Raw genomic sequence first — 18,465 nt, 5'->3', positions numbered from 1 at the left:
GAAGTCTATGTAGATTGCATCTATTGATTTGCCTTGATCTAGATTTGAAGTCCATATGTTTTTGCAGTGGAGAAGTTGTAAGTTACATGATAACTTTTCCTGAAACCAAATTGTTTGTTGGAGAGTAGGTTGTTAGTTTCTAAGTGTGAGGTAATGGATTGGTTGATGATAGATTCCATGACTTTGCAGGTGACGCAGCAAAGGGAGATCGGTCTGTAGTTTTCGACTAAGCTGGGGTCTCCTTTTTTGAAGATGGGGATGACTGTGGCTAGTGACCAAAGTTTGGGAAGAGAACTGGTAGTGAAAGCTTTATCAAAGATAATACTTAGGGGTTCAGCTATATTAATGGAAAGTTTTTTTAAGAAATATGCACATAGTCCATCTGGTCCAATAAGCAATGGTTTTAAGTTGTGAAGAGCTTTACCAACGTTGTCTTCTGTGAAATCTATATGAGTTAAATCATCATAGTCATTGCTGGTTCGTTTGTGGAATGTTGGATATGTGTTATCGGAGTTAACAAAAACTGAGCCAAAGAAAATGTTGAAGAGGTTTGCTTTGACTGTTTCGTCATTGCATTCTTTGTTGTTAGAATCTTTTAGTGGTGGGATGGATCTTGAGTCTTTAAGTTTATTGTTGACAAAATTATAAAAGGCATGATTGGAATTTGTGCGTAGAAGGTTCTCTTCTTGCTTGGTGTGGTAATTTGTACATTCAGTTTTTATTTGGTTGCATATGTTTCTGTAGCGGTTTCTGAAATTTGTAACATAGCCTTTTTTGTTTCTTTTCCAGAGGGATTTTTTTTTTGATTGAAGCTTTTTTATTGATATGGGTAGTTTGTTTTTCTTGGACATGGCAGTCATTCGTGGTACATATAATTTAATGACTCTATTGATTTCAAGTAGGATTTATAGTATAAAAGTAAGCATGTCCACATTATATATACATATAAAATTAGACTAATTTTGTTTAATTTAGGTTAGGGATTGCTTAAAATGGAGCAACAATTTTATTTCATAAACACACTAATTAAATTTTATATCTGGCGCATTCCACAGAATAGAATAGACTTATATGATCTTATCTTTGATCTTTCAATTTCAAAGTTCTTATTTAGGCAAAACCAAAACAATAAAAAGACCCACCAGAAATTTATTTATTTTCTGACCAATTTTGAGAATTGGAAATCATTGAATAGAAGGAACATAAATGTAAAATACATACAACCACAAACTAAACTGTCATATTTTATAGCCGAGTTCAGTAAATTGTTGAAATCCAGGCAACTGGGTTAATTCTGAAAATCATGGCTTAATTATAGAAGAATAGAATAGAATAGAATAGAATTTATTGGCCAAGTGTGATTGGACACACAAGGAATTTGTCTTGGTGCATATGCTCTCAGTGTACATAAAAGAAAAGATACGTTCATCAAGGTACAACATTTACAATTATCTATAAGATGTCTTCCAAACATAGACATTATGTTAGGCTTATTTCTATTTCTTGAGCCTAGTCTGCGTCTTTCTTCACCATTTTTACAATTTTAGCAGCTCTATACACATATAAACATGTTTGTGTGTTTGTGAGAAGTGGAGGGGGGAGAGATTAAAAATGTCTCTTATAAAAGAGTTCATTCATTGCACTAAGAATAGAATAGAATAGAATAGAATAAATAGAATAGAATAGAATAGAATTTTTATTGGCCAAGCGTGATTGGACACACAAGGAATTTGTCTTGGTGCATATGCTCTCAGTGTACATAAAAGAAAAGATACGTTCATCAAGGTACAACATTTACAACACAATTGATGGTCAATATATCAATATAAATCATAAGGATTGCTGGCAACAAAGTTACAGTCATACAGTCATAAGTGGAAAGAGATTGGTGATGGGAACTATGAGAAGATTAATAGTACTGCAGATTTAGTAAATAGTTTGACAGTGTTGAGGGAATTATTTGTTTAGCAGAGTGATGGCCTTCGGGAAAAAACTGTTCTTGTGTCTAGTTGTTCTGTTGTGCAGTGCTCTATAGTGTCATTTTGAAGGTAGGAGTTGAAACAGTTTATGTCCAGGATGTGAGGGATCTGTAAATATTTTCACGGCCCTCTTCTTGATTCGTACAGTATACAGGTCCTCAATGGAAGACAGGTTGGTAGCAATTATTTTTTCTGCAGTTCTAATTATCCTCTGAAGCCTGTGTCTTTCTTGTTGGGTTGCAGAACCGAACCAGACAGTTATAGAGGTGCAAATGACAGACTCAATAATTCCTCTGTAGAACTGAATCAGCAGCTCCTTGGGCAGTTTGAGCTTACTGAGTTGGCGCAGAAAGAACATTCTTTGTTGTCCTTTTTTGATGATGTTTTTGATGTTAGCTGTCCATTTGAGATCTTGCAATATGATAGAACCTAGAAATTTAAAGGTTTCTACAGTTGATACTGTGTTGTCTAGTATTGTGAGAGGTGGAAGTATGGAAGGGTTTCTCCTAAAGTCTACCACCATTTCTACGGTTTTGAGCGTGTTCAGTTCCAGATTGTTTTGGTTGCACCACAAGGCTAGTCATTCGACCTCTCATCTATATGCGGATTCGTCATTGTCTCGAATGAGACCCATCACTGTTGTGTCATCTGCGAACTTCAGTAGCTTAACAGATGGATCATTGGAGATGCAATCATAGGTATACAGAGAGAAGAGAAGTGGGGAGAGCACACAGCCTTGGGGGCCCCCTGTGCTAATTGTACAGGTATTTGATGTGATCTTGCTTAGCTTCACCTGCTGCTTCCTGTTTGTTAGGAAGCTTGTGATCCACTTACAAGTCTGTTCCGGTACCTGTAGCTGGTTTAACTTAGTTAGAAGAATGTCTGGAATGATGGTATTGAATGCTGAACTAAAGTCTACAAAAAGGACCCTTGCATAGGTCTTTGGAGACTCAAGATGTTGTTGGATGTAGTGCAGAGCCATATTAACAGCATCATCTGTTGATCTATTTCCTCGGTATGCGAATTGCAAGGGGTCTAACAGCGGATCTGTGATGGTTTTCAGGTAGGAAAGCACTAGCCTTTCAAAGGTTTTCATGACTACAGATGTTAAAGCAACTGGTCTGTAGTCATTCAGTTCCTTGATGGTGGGCTTCTTCGGCACTGGGATGATGGTAGAGCGTTTGAAGCAAGAAGGAACATAGCACATCTCTAGTGATTTATTGAAAATATGAGTGAAGATGGGGGCCAATTGGTCAGCACAGAATTTTAAGCAAGAAGGAGTTATCTTGTCTGGGCCTGGAGCTTTTCCTGGCTTTTGTCTGTGAAATAGGTCCAGCACTTCTTTTTCTGTGATCACTAGGGGTTGTGAACCCAATGAAATGGGGTCAGTTGTAGGAGGCTTGGCTGTTGTTGGTGTGTCTGAGATGGGTGTTGTGGAGATAGGTGGCTGTAGTTTCCTTTCAAACCTGCAGTAAAACTCATTCAGGTCATCTGCCAGTTGTTGATTGCCTTCAGCCTGGGAAGGTGGTTTGCCATAGCCGGTGATATTTTTAAGAGTTTTCCACATGTTTGCTGGTTCATTTGCTGAAAACTGATTCTTTAGCTTTTCAGAGTAGATTCTTTTTGCTGCTCTGATCTCCCTTGTTAGTGCATTTCTGGCCTGATTGTACAGCATTTTATCACCTTTTCTGTAGGCTTCCTCTTTGGAATGTCATAGCTGCTTAAGTTTAGGTGTGAACCAAGGTTTGTTGTTACTGTATATTCGCAAGTTCCTTGTAGGTACACATAGGTCTTCACAGAAGCTGACATATTATGTTACAGTATCTGTGAGTTCATCCAGGTCTGCAGAGGTATCTTCAAAGATATTCCAATCAGTGCAGTCAAAGCATGCCTGCAGCTTTAATTTTGCCTCCTCCGTCCAGGTCTTCACTGATTTAATTGTTGGTTTTGTGGTTTTAAGTCTTTGCCTGTAAGCTGGTACAAGGTGAATCATGCAATGATCAGAGTGTCCTACAGCTGCACGTGGTAAAATAATCTAGTGGCTTGTGTTTTGTTTGGCATGTGTGATTTATAAATGTCTCAGCACAGTGTATAAAGATAAAGGTTCCCCATGCACATACGTGCTAGTCATTCCCAACTCTAGGGGGTGGTGCTCATCTCCGTTTCTAAGCCAAAGAGTCAGCACTGTCTGATGACGATTCCATGGTCATGTGGCTGGCATGACTAAATGCCGAAGGCATAGGGAGTACTGTTACCTTCCCAGTGAAGTGACCCCTATTTTTCTAATTGCATTTTTACGTGCTTTCGAACTGCTAGGTTGGCAGAATAAACCAAGTGTGGCTTATTCAATAGACCACAGTAGTATCCTATTTGGTAGCGATGGCTTTTGTTAGTGTGGGGCAAAGAGTCTACATGAACTTGAGGATGCTGTCAGTGATAGCATATTCAACATGTGATTGGATCTATTTCCCTGAGGGGAAGAACAATGTTCTTCTACTGTTGGTCTACTGTTCTGGCTACAGCCAATGATTATATGATTATTGTATATATAATTTAGTAGATACCTGCATAAAACAATGTGCAATAGAAACCACTAGATGGTAGTATTGTAGACAGGAATACTGAAAGCCCTATTAATCATGACAAATTACTCAAGGATGTTGAATCTGATCTAGTCCTTGTGAATTTTAGCATGCTTGTGGTTTTGCCTCCAATTCACAAATTCATAAATTGCTGAGCATCTATACCATCTTCAGAGCGTCATTTTTTAAGATATTCAAAGCTTCCAGTTCTCAGGGTCCCAATCCTTGGCATCTGTTTTCATTTTCAGGTAGGGTAGAAGAAATTCTCCCAAACCCTTTGGGGAATGTCTGCCTCCCATTGTCAACAAATATAAAGCTGGGTTGCTAGACCAGGGGCCCAGTTTCTTTTGTTCCTAAGGAAACAGCACAAAAGTAAGAAAAGAGCAGAATAAAAACAAATGAATTAAAATTTCTTCCATTTAGATCAGTGGTAGTCAATCTGGTCCCTACCACACACTAGTGGGCGTTCCAGCTTTCATGGCGGGAGGTTGAGGTTTTGTCCGATACTGAAGAACTTTCCTTTTTTTAAATTTAATTGACTTTTTAAAAAATTTTCATAGCATTTAAAAACATTTTCATTAGGTTTTCATAAAATTCCCTGTGACAATTTCAATTTCTGAAAATATACTATTTGTATCGCCCGCACATAAGTTTAGTTCACGTTACATAAGTGAAACTAAATGGCGCTATAGTGTGACCGCAAACAAAAGAGCCTCATCCCAGAATAGCTCGCGCATCTCCCCCCACACCACCCAGCTGTAACAGACAAGCAGAGCTGGTAGCCGGTGCCCCCCACAAACCCAATCCATGAAGTGTGAGAGGCATGCGCAGACAACGATACATGGCGCATTACTGTGGAACCAGTGGGTGGTTAGAAAATGTTACTACTAACAGAGATACAAAAGTGGGCGGTAGGTATAAAAAAGTTGACTACCCCTGATTTAGATGAAAGAGAAAATAGTAAGGGGATCCCATGATCCTGAAAGAACTGCTGATGACAGTCACCTTCCGAATATCTTTTGCTTTCCAAAAATGCAATAGATGTGGGAAGGGAGGGAGGGAGGGAGGGAGGGAGAGAGAGAGGGAGAGAGAGAGAGAACCTCTGCAGTCACTCATTGAATGACAAATTAGAAATGGTATCACATTCTAAAATAAGAATGTCATAATAATAAGAGCACTAGAGTTACCGGTTATCAAATGCTTTTCTTGCAGGATTGTGTGCGGTGGCTTCCCAAATCTCCTAAACTCCACGGGAGCCATAACTGGAATTCTCAGGGCTCTCACTGGGCTTCTCTCAAGGGGAAAGAAAATATCCAGGGATCGAAACTCTACAAATTCAGCTCAGTCAATGAAAACTGGAAGGAAGGTCGAATCAGTCCTGAGCAAGAAGCTGAAAGATTGGAAGACCCAGATGAAGATGTGAGTTGTTGTTATTTTGGTTCGTCTTACAGTCAGACAGATGTTTAGATTGGATTGGGGATTTTTATCAACCCACCGAGTCCTTCCTAAGGAGCTGGCATAGGCAGATGTTGTTCTTTGATACTATTAAAGATTGTTGAAGATGTAAGCTGTTCCAAGAAAAACTGCCTTTTGCAATTGGTGATTTGGTCAATGCAGACGGTGTTCAAGTGGTACTCCAGCTGTTTTGCGATTGCCCCCAAGGTAGCCATGACTATTGGTCCTACCTTTGCTTTCGTTTGCCACAGTCATTCTATTTACAGTTTATCGTTCTATTTACAGGTCTTCGTATTTTGCGATTTTGCTCCAATTCTCTCTCTTCTATTCCCCAGATACTGCTGTGTCCACTACCCAGACTTTTTTGTCTCTCTTATTTATTTGTTACATTTATTTGTCGCCTCTCTGGCCATGGGGCTACTCTTTAGATCAGGGATCTCCAACCTTGGCAACTTTAAGCCTGGCGGACTTCGATTCCCAGAATTCCCCCAGCCAGCTTTGCTGGCTGGGGGTTCTGGGAGTCGAAGTCCGCCAGGCTTAAAGTTGCCAAGGTTGGAGACCCCTGCTCTAGATGGTACTATTCTAATTCTTATCAACATTGTTAAGTCTGTGATGTTACGTGACAGGTGCCTGTCTGTTTGGATTATTATTAATCACGATAACCATATTTGATTGATTTAATATTAAAAAGTAAAATCAAGTTTAAGTGTAGCACTAGAATTACTCTCTTTGGGGGGATGCAGGGAATGAAATCCCTTAAACATGATTATAAAACATGAGATGTTCTTGGCCATAAATGGCCTGATTGAAAGGGGGAAAAAAGACACACTAACTTGGAATCTGAATTGATCGCTGACTGTCAGACATCATTTGATGCAATGCCTATAAGTACAGTAGTAATATATATTCTCTATATTCTAGAGAGGAGTATATTTTATACTGCACTATCTCTATATATAAAAGTGAAAACCACTCATGCCATAATCACGAAATCGCCAGAACTGTAAAACCTACAAACTTGAAATTTGCCACATATGTTCCTCTTAGCTTCTAGGTGCTCACTAAGAAAGGATTTTTTGAAATGACCATCAGAGCATTAGTATTTCCTATATTATGATTAACACACTCTGATGCTAAGGAGTTCTACTCCCCCTGCCCACCTGAAAAGAAATCTGTTTCAAATGCAAAACACAAGCAGAGGAGAGGAGTTTCACTTTCAGTTTTACTTTCACAGCAGCAACCAGGGGATAGGATAGGGAAGGCTTCTGTGGGGCAAGGCTGAGGGAGAGAAGGGAATAAGATAGGGAAGGCTTCTGTGGGGAAGGCTGAGAGAGAGACGGGGATAGAATAGGAGATGTTTCTATGGGGCAAGGCTGAGGGAGAGAAGAGGCTAGGATAGGAGATGTTTCTGGGGGGGCAAGGCTGAGGGAGAGAAGGGGCTAGGATAGGAGAGGCTTCTATGGGGCAAGGCTGAGGGAGAGAAGGGGCTAGGATAGGGGAGGCTTCTGTGGGACAAGGCTGAGAGAGAGAAGGGGAAAGGAGAGGCCGATTGTAACTACTCATTAATTTTCAAGTTGTAAGTGTCAATTTATCAAGCCCGATTACATAATTTCATAGCGAAGCACGGTTATCCAGCTAGTTAAATATATTAGTATGGCCAGGGGTGGTATTCACTTACTTCACTACTGGTTCGCAAATGTGAGCACACCCACCACCTCCGTGCATGTGCAGGACCTTCCACGCATGCGCAAAGCATCAAAAACAGGACATGATGATGTCTGGGCGGATGGGCAGAGTCTCCTGCCACCGCCGCTACTGATTTTCCCGAATCGTATAGAACTGACTGAATACTACTACTGAGTATGGCCTTATAGAGAAATGCGAGCTTTCTGTTTCTACTTTAGATACAATTAATACTTACCTTTAAACTGTGGATAATCTATGATTAAGGTATGGTGTGTGAAAACAGTCCCATGAACTGTACTTGTAGATGTCTTGCTTCCATTAGTCATAAAAAATGACTGACAGTAGTTAGAATGATTCAGATGCTAGAGTAGGTTTTAGTTATTGTAGAAAAACAGGAAAATACTACAATCAACTGATCTTATAGGCAAATACACAGAATCTTAGTTAAAAGGGATAATATAGGACAGAAATCCTAATCCTCTGCCTCAGTGCAGAAATCTAAAATATTTGTCGTTTGCAAGTGACTCACAAAGCCTCCGCTTGAACACAAGAAAAAGCTCTCCCACTTCTCTGAGTAACTGGGTGCGTTGTCAGACTGATGGTATGTTTACGATGTATTTTTCCAACATCTGCCTTTTTGTAATGGTATGTAGGTGTGTCGTTGAGAGACTGGGCAAAGAGAACCTGCCAAGCGTACAATACAATAAGAGACACCATAGCCTGCAGCTGGATAATGGGTGGAGCAAGAAGCTCTCTGTACTTTCTCAGGCTTTAAAGGAGACAGGGTGGAAGGGGAAAAGCATACTTCAGATGCTGAAAGAGCGATGTCAGTCTGGCAAGCCAAACCAGATAGGAAATGCAGCAGGGGTGAAATGCTCCTGGTTTGAACCAAATCACCTGATCTGGTAGTGATTGTGGCGGGTGATTCGGAGAACTGGTAGCAATCGCAGTGCGAGGCTCTGCCCACCCACCCGGCTGTCATTACTTCCTAGTTTCTACGTCCAGGTTTCTACGTCCAGGTTTCTACGCAGGGGACGCGGTGGCTCAGGGGCTAGGATGTTGAGCTTGTCGATCAAAAGGTTGGCAGTTCAGCAGTTTGAATCCCTAGTACTGCCGTGTGACGGGGTGAGCTCCCATTATTTGTCCCAGCTTCTGCCAACCTAGCAGTTTCGAAAGCACGTAAAAATGCAAGTAGAAAAAACAGGGACCACCTTTGGTGGGAAGATAACAGCGTTCTGTGCGCCTTTGGCGTTGAGTCATGCTGGCCACATGACCACGGAGACGTCTTCGGACAGCGTTGGCTCTTCGGCTTTGAAACGGAGATGAACACCGCCCCCCTAGAATCGGCAACGACTAACACGTATGTGCGAGGGGAACCTTTACCATTTTAATGTGTTTTGTACCCTCTGCATATGTGCAGAAAGGTTTTGCACACGCTCAGAGTGTCTACGCGTGCATGTGATAGACTTCCGAATCGGTAAGGAAGGTAAGTAGATTTCACTCCTGAAATGCAGCCAGATGAGTTAATTCAATTTTATCATTAAGCTAAGTTGACAGAATCTTGAATGTTTGAAGGTACGTTTCTTCTCCCACTTCCCCCACCTCCTTCACAGCCTGAGAAACTAGGGAGAATCTCTTCTGAGCCTCTTGCCTCACCCAGGCTATGCTGTCTCTTATCTGACCATTCCGTTGCCAGTGTCTCTTTGTTCAGCCTCTTAAGTTCGTTCCCACATATCCTCAGACTTTCTGTGATTTAAATTCATTTCCTGGGAACAGATCTTCAGCTTCTTCTATGTGACATCCTTTGAGGTATTAGAATTCGTATCCAAACTCAGTCACTTTTTCTCAAGGCTAAACATAGCCAGCCATCTCTTTTAATGTTCCCTCATGGAGTTTAAATTTCTAGCACCCTCCTGTCCTTCTCTGAACCCCTTTCAATTTCTCTGCAAGCTTTGTAAAATCCAATGCCAAGAACAGAGGGGAGGGGGGGGAGGAGAGGGATCCGACTGAAGGAAAACTCTTCCTCTGAGTGAAGATTATTTCTCGATTGATGAAACCTAAAACTGAATTTGCCTTTTTTCCTCCCCATCTACATCATGCTTTTGGTTCATATTCACCTAACAGTCAATTATATTCCATATTTTCCCCCCACAGGTATTGCCTAGTAAGATATTCTCATTCATTTATTTTTTTAAACGGAAGACGCTTGCTTTTGTTTCTCTTCAATTTTATTCCGTTACTTTCAACTCACTGCTCTAACCTAACAAAGGCATTTTGAATTTTATTTCTATCTTCTTTGAGTATTAGCTCTTCCACACAATTCTGTTATCATCTGCAAATTTGTCACTATTCTTTATCCAAGCCCTGAATTTAAAAAAACCAACACTGATGGGTACACGACGACCTAGGACTATAATTTCATTTGATAATTGATGATCACCTTTGGGCAGAGGTGGGTTTCAACAGGTTCTGACCAGTTCTGGAGAACCGGTAGCGGAAATTTTGAGTAGTTTGGAGAACCGTTAGTAAAAATTCTGACTAGCCGTGCCCCCATCTATTCTCTGCCTCCCAAGTCTCATCTGATCTGGAGGAAATGGAGATTTTGCAGTATCCTTCCCCTGATTTGGGAAGGGAATGGAGATTTTACAGTATCCTTCCCCTGCCACGCCCACCAAACCACACCCACAGAAATGGTAGTAAATTTTTTTGAAACCCACAACTGCCTTTGGGGCACAGTTTTCAAACCAATTCTGTATTATCTTGCTAGTAAGGCTACTCTTAATGACTTGTTAATTGAAAAGGCAGAGTTTATTATTGACAAATGCTTTGCTGTAACTAAGAGACACACAGAGAGAGCATGAGAACGAATGTATTATTTGTTGAATGGAGACATTTCCTCTCCTCCACAGTTCTTCAAGATTTCTTGTAGAAAATCTAAAAAAGGTTCACCCAGACCGTCAGCTTCATTCCTTCCTTCCGTTTGAGTGTTGCTCAAACATGTTTCCATCAATCTTGGTTGAGTCTCCATTTCAATTACCATTCCAGCTGCTTCTGTCTTGTGCTCATGCCATTTTGATTCTCAACTGGTTTAAAGAAAGTTCTGCATGGACCAAGACCCTGAGAAAATATTCAGGCTGCAAATTCCTTCTCCTGAAGAATTCCATGGCTGCAGTGCCCTTCCACCATTTTTTCTTGGAAAGCAATTGCAAGTGTTTTCCTTTTTTGTGGCTATTTATTTGTGTGTGTGTATATCTATCTAACTCATCTATATATATAGACACACATGTTAATCAATCAGAATAAAGCTGGAAGGGACCTTGGAAGTCTTCTAGTCCAACCCCCCTGCTCAAGCAGGAGACCCTATAAATTCCAGACAATTGGCTCTTCAGTCTCTTCTTAAAAGCCTTCAGTGATGAAGCACCCACAACTTCTGAAGGCAAGCTATTCCACTGGTTAATTGTTCCCACTGTTAGGAAATTTCTCCTTAATTCCGGGTTGCTTCTCTCCTTGAGTAGTTTCCATTCATTGTTTCTTGTCCTGCCCCCTGGTGTTTTGGAAAATAAGTTTTCCATTTAACAGGCTTTCTTGCCACAATTGCAACGTAAATCACTGCAGTTCTTAAGTTAGTTACATGGTTGTTAAGTAAATCTGCCTACCCCATTGACTTTGCTTGTCAGAAGGTTGCAAAAGATCACTACGACCATCATAAATACATGCCAGTCGCTAAGCGTCCGAATTGTAATCACATAACCACAGGGATGATGCAAATAAGTCTTAAGTGTGAAAAACTGTCGTAGGTCACTTTTTCCAGTCCTGTTGCAACTTCAAACAGTCACTAAACAAATGGTTGAAGTTTGAAAACAACCATTGGGGGCGAGGGGGGGGGGAAGAGCATTCCAAAGAGCAAAGGTGACAATTCAAAAAGTCTGCCTACTAATAATGATATGGATACAGTCCACAATTTGTGACACTGACAGTATCTCTTCCTTCAAACATCTTAGCCCTGGTCTTCCCATTATGGTTGTGCAAGCCGTGAGGTATCATTTCTCACTACCTCTGTCTCATTGCCTAGGTCAGAGGTCTGTAAACCTGGCTCTTTTAAGACTTGTGGACTTCAACTCTGGGAGTTGAAGTCCACAAGTCTTAAAAGAGCCAAGTTTGCAGACCCCTGACCTATGGTTTTGCATGGTGAGAACGTTGAGCACACTAAAATAAATAAATAAATCTCCAGAGACACTCTGTGTTGTGTCATAAAAATGGCAGTCAAGTCATTTTAAAAATGCAACTTATTCAGCATTCAGCCACACTCGAGCATAAGAGAAGCTTCAGTGGGTCTCAGGAGGACCTCTGATCATGAGGAGGAGTTTACATTTTAATTACATTTCCCGAGTGAGAGAATAGGAAGAATTGAAAGGAATTTGCCAGGGCAGTTTAAGATGGAGGCCATAATAAATTTCACACTTGACTAACTTGAGAAATCAAACCAAAGTATAATTCGCTACCAAAAGTGAAGAGGAATGGCCTGAAGTCTGCACTTGTGAGCTGCAGTGCTTGGGGTATTCTTGTCTTTCTGCCTGAAAAGATGCGTCTGGGCAGCTCCTGGTAGTTATGGAAGAAACCAGTGGTGAAATCCATTTTTTTTTACTACCAGTTCTGTGGCGTGACTTGGTGGGCATGGCTTGGTGGGCATGGCAGGTGAAGGATACTACAAAACTCCATTCCCAGCCCACTCCAGAGGAAGGATATTGCAAAATCCACATTCCCACCCCACTTCTGGGGGAAGGATATTGCAAAATCCACATTCTCTCCCCACTCCTGGGGGAAGGATATTGCAAAATCTCCATTCCCACCCCACTCTGGGGCCAGCCAGGGGTGGTATTTGCCTAAAGTGACCAGATTTCAGTGATGGCAAAGCGGGACACCATTGACCGGGGGGGGGGGGAGCTGTGCATGCACGCTGAGTCTCGCCACCTGGCTGAAGGAGGAGGAGTGGCTGCTGCTTCTCGGCTCTTCCAGGCAGCCTCGGCTCTCCTCGGCTCTCCTCTCAGCTCTTCCAGGCAGTGGGTACCCCCTTCTCTGCCACTCCCCCTTCTCTGCCGCCTCCTCCTCCTCCTCTTGCGTTGCCACCTCCCATTTTCAGAATGGGAGTGGAAAAAAAAATCAGGACTTTTTTGAAATGCCGCGGGACCCAGGACAAATTATTAAAAAGCGGGACTGTCCCGCCAAAAGCGGGACGTCTGGTCACTATATATTTGCCAGTTCTCTGAACTACTCAAAATTTCTGCTACCGGTTCTCCAGAACCTGCTGGATTTCAACCCTGGAAGAAACCCACAAAGAATTGGAGGGACGACTGAGCACATTTCCACTCATGAAGAAGAATGAGGACCTGTCACATCAAAGAAAGGAGATACACCTGCAGGACCCGTGGGTGAAAGTAACAACCCAAAGCAAAAGACATTGAAGTTATCCTGCCTTGCCAGAACTTGGAAACAACTTCACCTTTGCAGACGGAACAGACACGGACCATTTTGGGAAAGAAAAAGGAGCACTTCAGAATGGGAGGAAGGACACTGAAAAAAGTTACTTACGACTATTTTTCACACTTACAACCATTGCAGCATCCCCACGATCACGAGAACAAAATTAGGACGCTTGGCAACTGGCTCATATTTATGATGGTTGCAGTGTCCCAGGTCACGTGATCACTTTTTCCAACCTTCTGGCAAGCAACGTCAATGGGGAAGCCTGACCTTGTTACCAACTTAATACCTGCAGTGATTCACTTAATAAGGGTGGCAAGAAAGGTAGCAAAATGGGGCAAAACTCACTTAACAACTGTCTTGCTTAGCAATGGAAATTTTGGGCTCAGCTGTGGTCTTAAGTTGAGGATTACCTGTATCTGAGGAATGATTATTATTTCATTAAATACTACACATACTAAAAACTCATATTTTTTTCTAGGCCTTCCCTTCCCTGTATGAATAGTAATCTTTTCTTTTCCTCCACCTGTTTTGAACATAAATATTTCATTTCTGATTGCTTCAACCTATTGTGAAATTGGTTCAAAATATAGAAATGTTACAGAAATGTTTAAAATTGCCTTCTAACATCATTGGATGATATTGCTGTTTCAGCAGAGTAAGGAAAATACTTAGGGATGATTCACACCCTGGCCTGTGTCTCTTTTCACTTTTGCCATTGGGCAGAAGACATGGAAGTATAGCCAGCCCAACAAACAGATTTAAAAACAGCTTCTACCCATGGGCTGTCAGACTCCTAAACACAATCACAATTACTCCACGTACATATGGAAACGTATGACTAGGTTTCCCCCCCACAAATTATTTTTATAAATTGAGAATTGTATTGTCTTGTATTTTCTGTTATGGACTGCAGCAGTAGAGGCTCAACCAATTTCGTTGTATACATGATGTACAATGACAATAAAGGCTATTATTATTTTATTTACACAAAATGACAGTATACACAGCAAACGAAATAACTATGCTGGATTTCATATCACAGATCACTAGTCGAACAATTCCCAAGCATTTAGGACTGCGTGATGTATCGGCAAATTATGCGAGCAGATCCCAGTAAGGTGGCCTTCTGCAGCTGACCAATGGTGATCTTGTCAGCGCCAATTGCTTTTAAGTGCTTGCCTAGGTCTTTAGGCACAGCTCCCAGTGTGCCGAGTATATTATTATTATTAATATTATTATTATTGTTATTAATTCATTACACATGCAACTCAGTCAACTGAACATTCAAAAAGGCATCACAAATACCATTGACTGGTGCTAATGGTTGATACGGGTTGCTGCCAGTATGTTCTGTCCTCCCCCACCTCAGTCCGGGAGACACGTGAACTGACTCAATTAGCCAGCAATTTAGTCCACGGCAGCTATCAGCTCTGGCAGCAGACCAGCGAATGTCTGCCAAGGTTTTCTTTATTTTCCCTGATGTTACCGGAGCAACCAGGAAGTCAGGAACAAACAGCAATCCAGGCCAAATGCTCAGTCAAATAGTTCAGCTCAAGTTTTCTCCAGTCAGTTTGTTTTGTCCGTCATGAAGTAGTAGAGCAGCCCCTCCTGCTTTTATACCCTGTGGGGTGTGGCTCCGTGACTCAGCACTCTCTAGGCCTGCCCTACCCCTTCTTTTGTTGTTCCCACCTCTCTTGTCTATAAAACCTGGGATCTAACCAGGACTGATTGTCTACAGCTGGGTCTGGAAGCGTTGCCTGGGCGGGGGGAGATACAGGAGACAGAGGCCTCGTCACCTCCTCCACCTGGCCTGCCTCTGGCTCCTGGAGATGAGGCAGAGAGGCTGGCCCTGCAGAGGGGAGCCCCGATGGCCCTTCCCCCTCACTCTCTGAGTCACTTTCTGGCAGGGGGCCAGGCCCGGGGGGGGGGGGGGCTGGAGCCATAACACAGCGTCCTAGGTATCAACCAAGTACCTTCTTAAGATATATGATGTTCCAAGTAGCGCAGTTTTTTGCAGTTCTGCTGGTGTTATTGCAGGAAGCTGCAATTTGTTGATATATCTTATAAAATTCTTGGACATGGTACCAAGTGCCCCGATGACAATGGGTATCACTGTTACATGTTTCATCCATAGCCGTGTAGTTTCTACGGCCAGGTCGCAATATTTCATGATTTTTTCCAGTTCTTTTTCTTCAACTCTGGCATCTCGTGGTACCGCAATGTCAATAAATTGTACATTTCGGTTTTTGACAACTGTGATATCTGGCGTGTTGTGTTCCAAATGACATTATTATTATATATTATTGTTGTTGTTTTTATTGTTATAGTTATTATATGACCAAAGACACTTCCTTCACCTTTCTCTTCAAGTTTATTCATGTGCCTTTTGACAGTGATCTGTTTAGTGACTGCTATGTTTCCTACCAGGAACCGATATCTAAATTTTCCGGAAGCCTGTTTTCCTCGAATGAGAGCATTAGAAGCAATGCAAGAACTCCACTTGGACCCGAGAGGCAGAAGATTTCCACAAAACCCAAACGCTGCCCACCCACCAACCATAAGCAGCAAGTTGCAAACCACGTTGCAACTGAGGGCAAAAAGGCTTCGAGGCAAAACAAGGACCGAATCCCAGGCAGCTCAGAGGCCACCCAGCTGCTCTTGAAGGTAACTCATTTGGTGGGAGCTTTTAATTTAGACAATTAGTTTACTTTTCTCCCCCAGTCACTCTCTAGAGGAGGCTCACTTGCTGACAGTGCGATGCAGTCCACGTTTCCTGCTTCTAAAGTAGCTTTCCCCAATCCACAAACTCTCCAGAATATTGGACTACAACTCTTGTTTTCTCAACTGACTATGATGAGCCTGGAAATAATGGGAGTTGCCTTTCAGAGTAGGTGGCAGGTGCCTGGAAAGGGATGGATTTTGGAGGATTTGTCCAGGTTTTAAACTAGCTTGGGTCCTCCATCTTTATCAGTACTTTGAACAACAGGAGTCAGAAGGTGGAGCTTTTTATGACTGGGATGTAACATGGAGCATGGGATCAGGAGAACAAAAACTAGAGAATTAAGACAAGCTTCACCTCTTCCATTTCCAGCTGGCAATCTTGGCTCATTTCTGCTTCTCTTCTAAGACCTGTTTAAAGTCTTGCTGTTGGAAGCAGATGTTGTTACGAATCATGTCTGATGAAGCCTGGATCCTGTTACAGGTAGTCCTCAACTTATAACCACAACTGGGACCAGAATTTCAATTGCTAACCAAGGTGATTATTAGATAAATTGTGCCCAAATTTATTACCCTTTTTGTTACAGGAGTTAAGCAAATCACTGCCGCTGTTAAGTGAATCACATGGGTGTTAAGTGATTCCAGTTTCTCCCATTGACTTTGTTCGTTGGAAGCTGGCTGGGAAGGTCTAAATAGCAATCCTACGACCCTAGGATGCTTCAGCCATCGTAAATACATGCCGATTGCCAATTGCCAAGTGCCTGAATTTTGATCATGTGATCATAGGCATGCTGCAGTGATTGTAAGTGTGAGGATGGGTCATAAGGCACTTTTGTCAGTGCTGTTGTAACTTTGAACAGTTGTAAGTCGAGGGCTATCAGCAGTGGTGGGATCCTGCCGGTTTAAAAACTGGTTCGGTGATCGCGTGCTTTGTGCTGTTTTTATACAACGATCATTGTGCACGCAGTTTTATGAAAACTTACCTTCCGCGTTACTGCTGGGGAGTAACATAGCTGAGGCGCAGCAATCCACTCTGCCGCACAAATCAGCTGAGAAGATATAGGTCAGTAAAGCACAGGGGTGGGCGGGCAGGCCCACCTGATCATTGGAGTGAACTGATTCGTTCCCAGCTGATCATCAGAGATACTGGTTCGCCCGAACCGGTCCAACTGGTAGAATCCTACCCCTAACTACCAGTATTTATAGGACTCATTGTTACATTCACCATATTGTTATTAAGTCAGGATCTCAGCAATAGGAGTCCTTATTCGAATAATAATTCCACATAACCAAGAATCTCAGATTGTTTTAATGTCATAACCTTTTCTGATTTTACTATTGCCCTCTTCTGCCCTTCCTGCTGCTATCAGGGGGCAGTCATCATTTATTTATTTATTTATTTATTTATTTATTTATTTATTTATTTATTTATTTATTTATTTATTTATTTATTTATTTATTTTATTTTATTTTATTTTATTTTATTTTATTTTATTTTATTTTATTTTATTTGTCCTAACAGCATACATAAGCATAAGCATGAAGCAACAGTAGGACAGGAACGGTAGGCACGTTTGTGCTCTTATGCACGCCCCTTATAGACCTCTTAGGAAAGGGGTGAGGTCAATAGTAGACAGTTTTTGGTTAAAGCTTTTAGGAGTTGGAGAGGAGACCACAGAGTCAGGTAGTGTATTCCAAGCATTAACAACTCTGTTACTGAAGTCATATTTTCTGCAATCAAGATTGGAGCGGTTAACAGTAGGTTTAAATCTATTGTTTGCTCTTGTATTGTTGTGATTGAAGCTGAAGTAGTCTTCAACAGGAAGGACATTGCAATAGATGATTCTATGAGTTAAACACAGGTCCTGTCGGAGGTGGCGGAGTTCTAAGTTTTCTAAACCCAGGATTTCAAGTCTGGTGGCATAAGGTATTTTGTTGTATTCAGATGAGTGGAGAACTCTTCTTGTAAAATATTTCTGGACACAGTCAATTGTGTTGATGTCTCAAAGGTGGTATGGGTTCCAGACAGGCGAGCTATATTCAAGAATTGGTCTAGCAAATGTTTTGTAAGCTCTGGTTAGGAGTATAGTGTTTCTGGAGAAGAAGCTATGTAAGATTAGGTTTACAACTCTTAATGCCTTTTTTGCGATGTAGTTGCAGTGGGCTTTGGCACTTAGGTCATTGAATATGAAGACTCCAAGGTCTTTGACAGGGCGGGGGTCATCTGTAAGATAATGTCCGTCAAGTTTGTATTTAGTGTTTAGATTCTTTTTTCCAATGTGTAAGACAGAGCATTTGCTGGTTGAGATTTGGAGTTGCCAGGTTTTTGATCATTCTGACACAAAGTCAAGGTCTTTTTGAAGGGTAGCTGTATTGTTGGTGGTGTTAAATAGTTTGACATCGTCAGCAAAGAGAGCACAATTACTTTTAATATGGTCGCAGAGATCATTAATGTATAATATGAAGAGTATTGGTCCAAGAACACTGCCTTGGGGAACGCCACTATTGACAGGAACAGGATTTGATAGGGCACTGCCTATTTTGACCACTTGTTGTCTGTT

The 18,465-nt window shown here is 41.7% G+C and overlaps 1 long non-coding RNA gene across 1 annotated transcript in view; it reads left to right on the top strand.

The window, feature by feature from the left end:
• The first annotated feature begins 5,844 nt into the window (after positions 1–5,844).
• Positions 5,845–18,465, top strand: part of LOC131195262 (uncharacterized) — a 31,910-nt gene continuing 19,289 nt past the window's right edge. Inside the window, exons 1-2 of the long non-coding RNA XR_009154391.1 lie at positions 5,845–5,980; positions 15,614–15,850. This is a non-coding gene — a long non-coding RNA (uncharacterized LOC131195262). The remainder of the gene's footprint in view (positions 5,981–15,613; positions 15,851–18,465) is intronic.

The sequence above is a fragment of the Ahaetulla prasina genome, chromosome 1 (genome assembly GCF_028640845.1).
Source record: "Ahaetulla prasina isolate Xishuangbanna chromosome 1, ASM2864084v1, whole genome shotgun sequence".
Lineage (NCBI taxonomy): Eukaryota > Metazoa > Chordata > Lepidosauria > Squamata > Colubridae > Ahaetulla > Ahaetulla prasina.
This window is presented reverse-complemented; position numbering and strand designations above follow the sequence as displayed.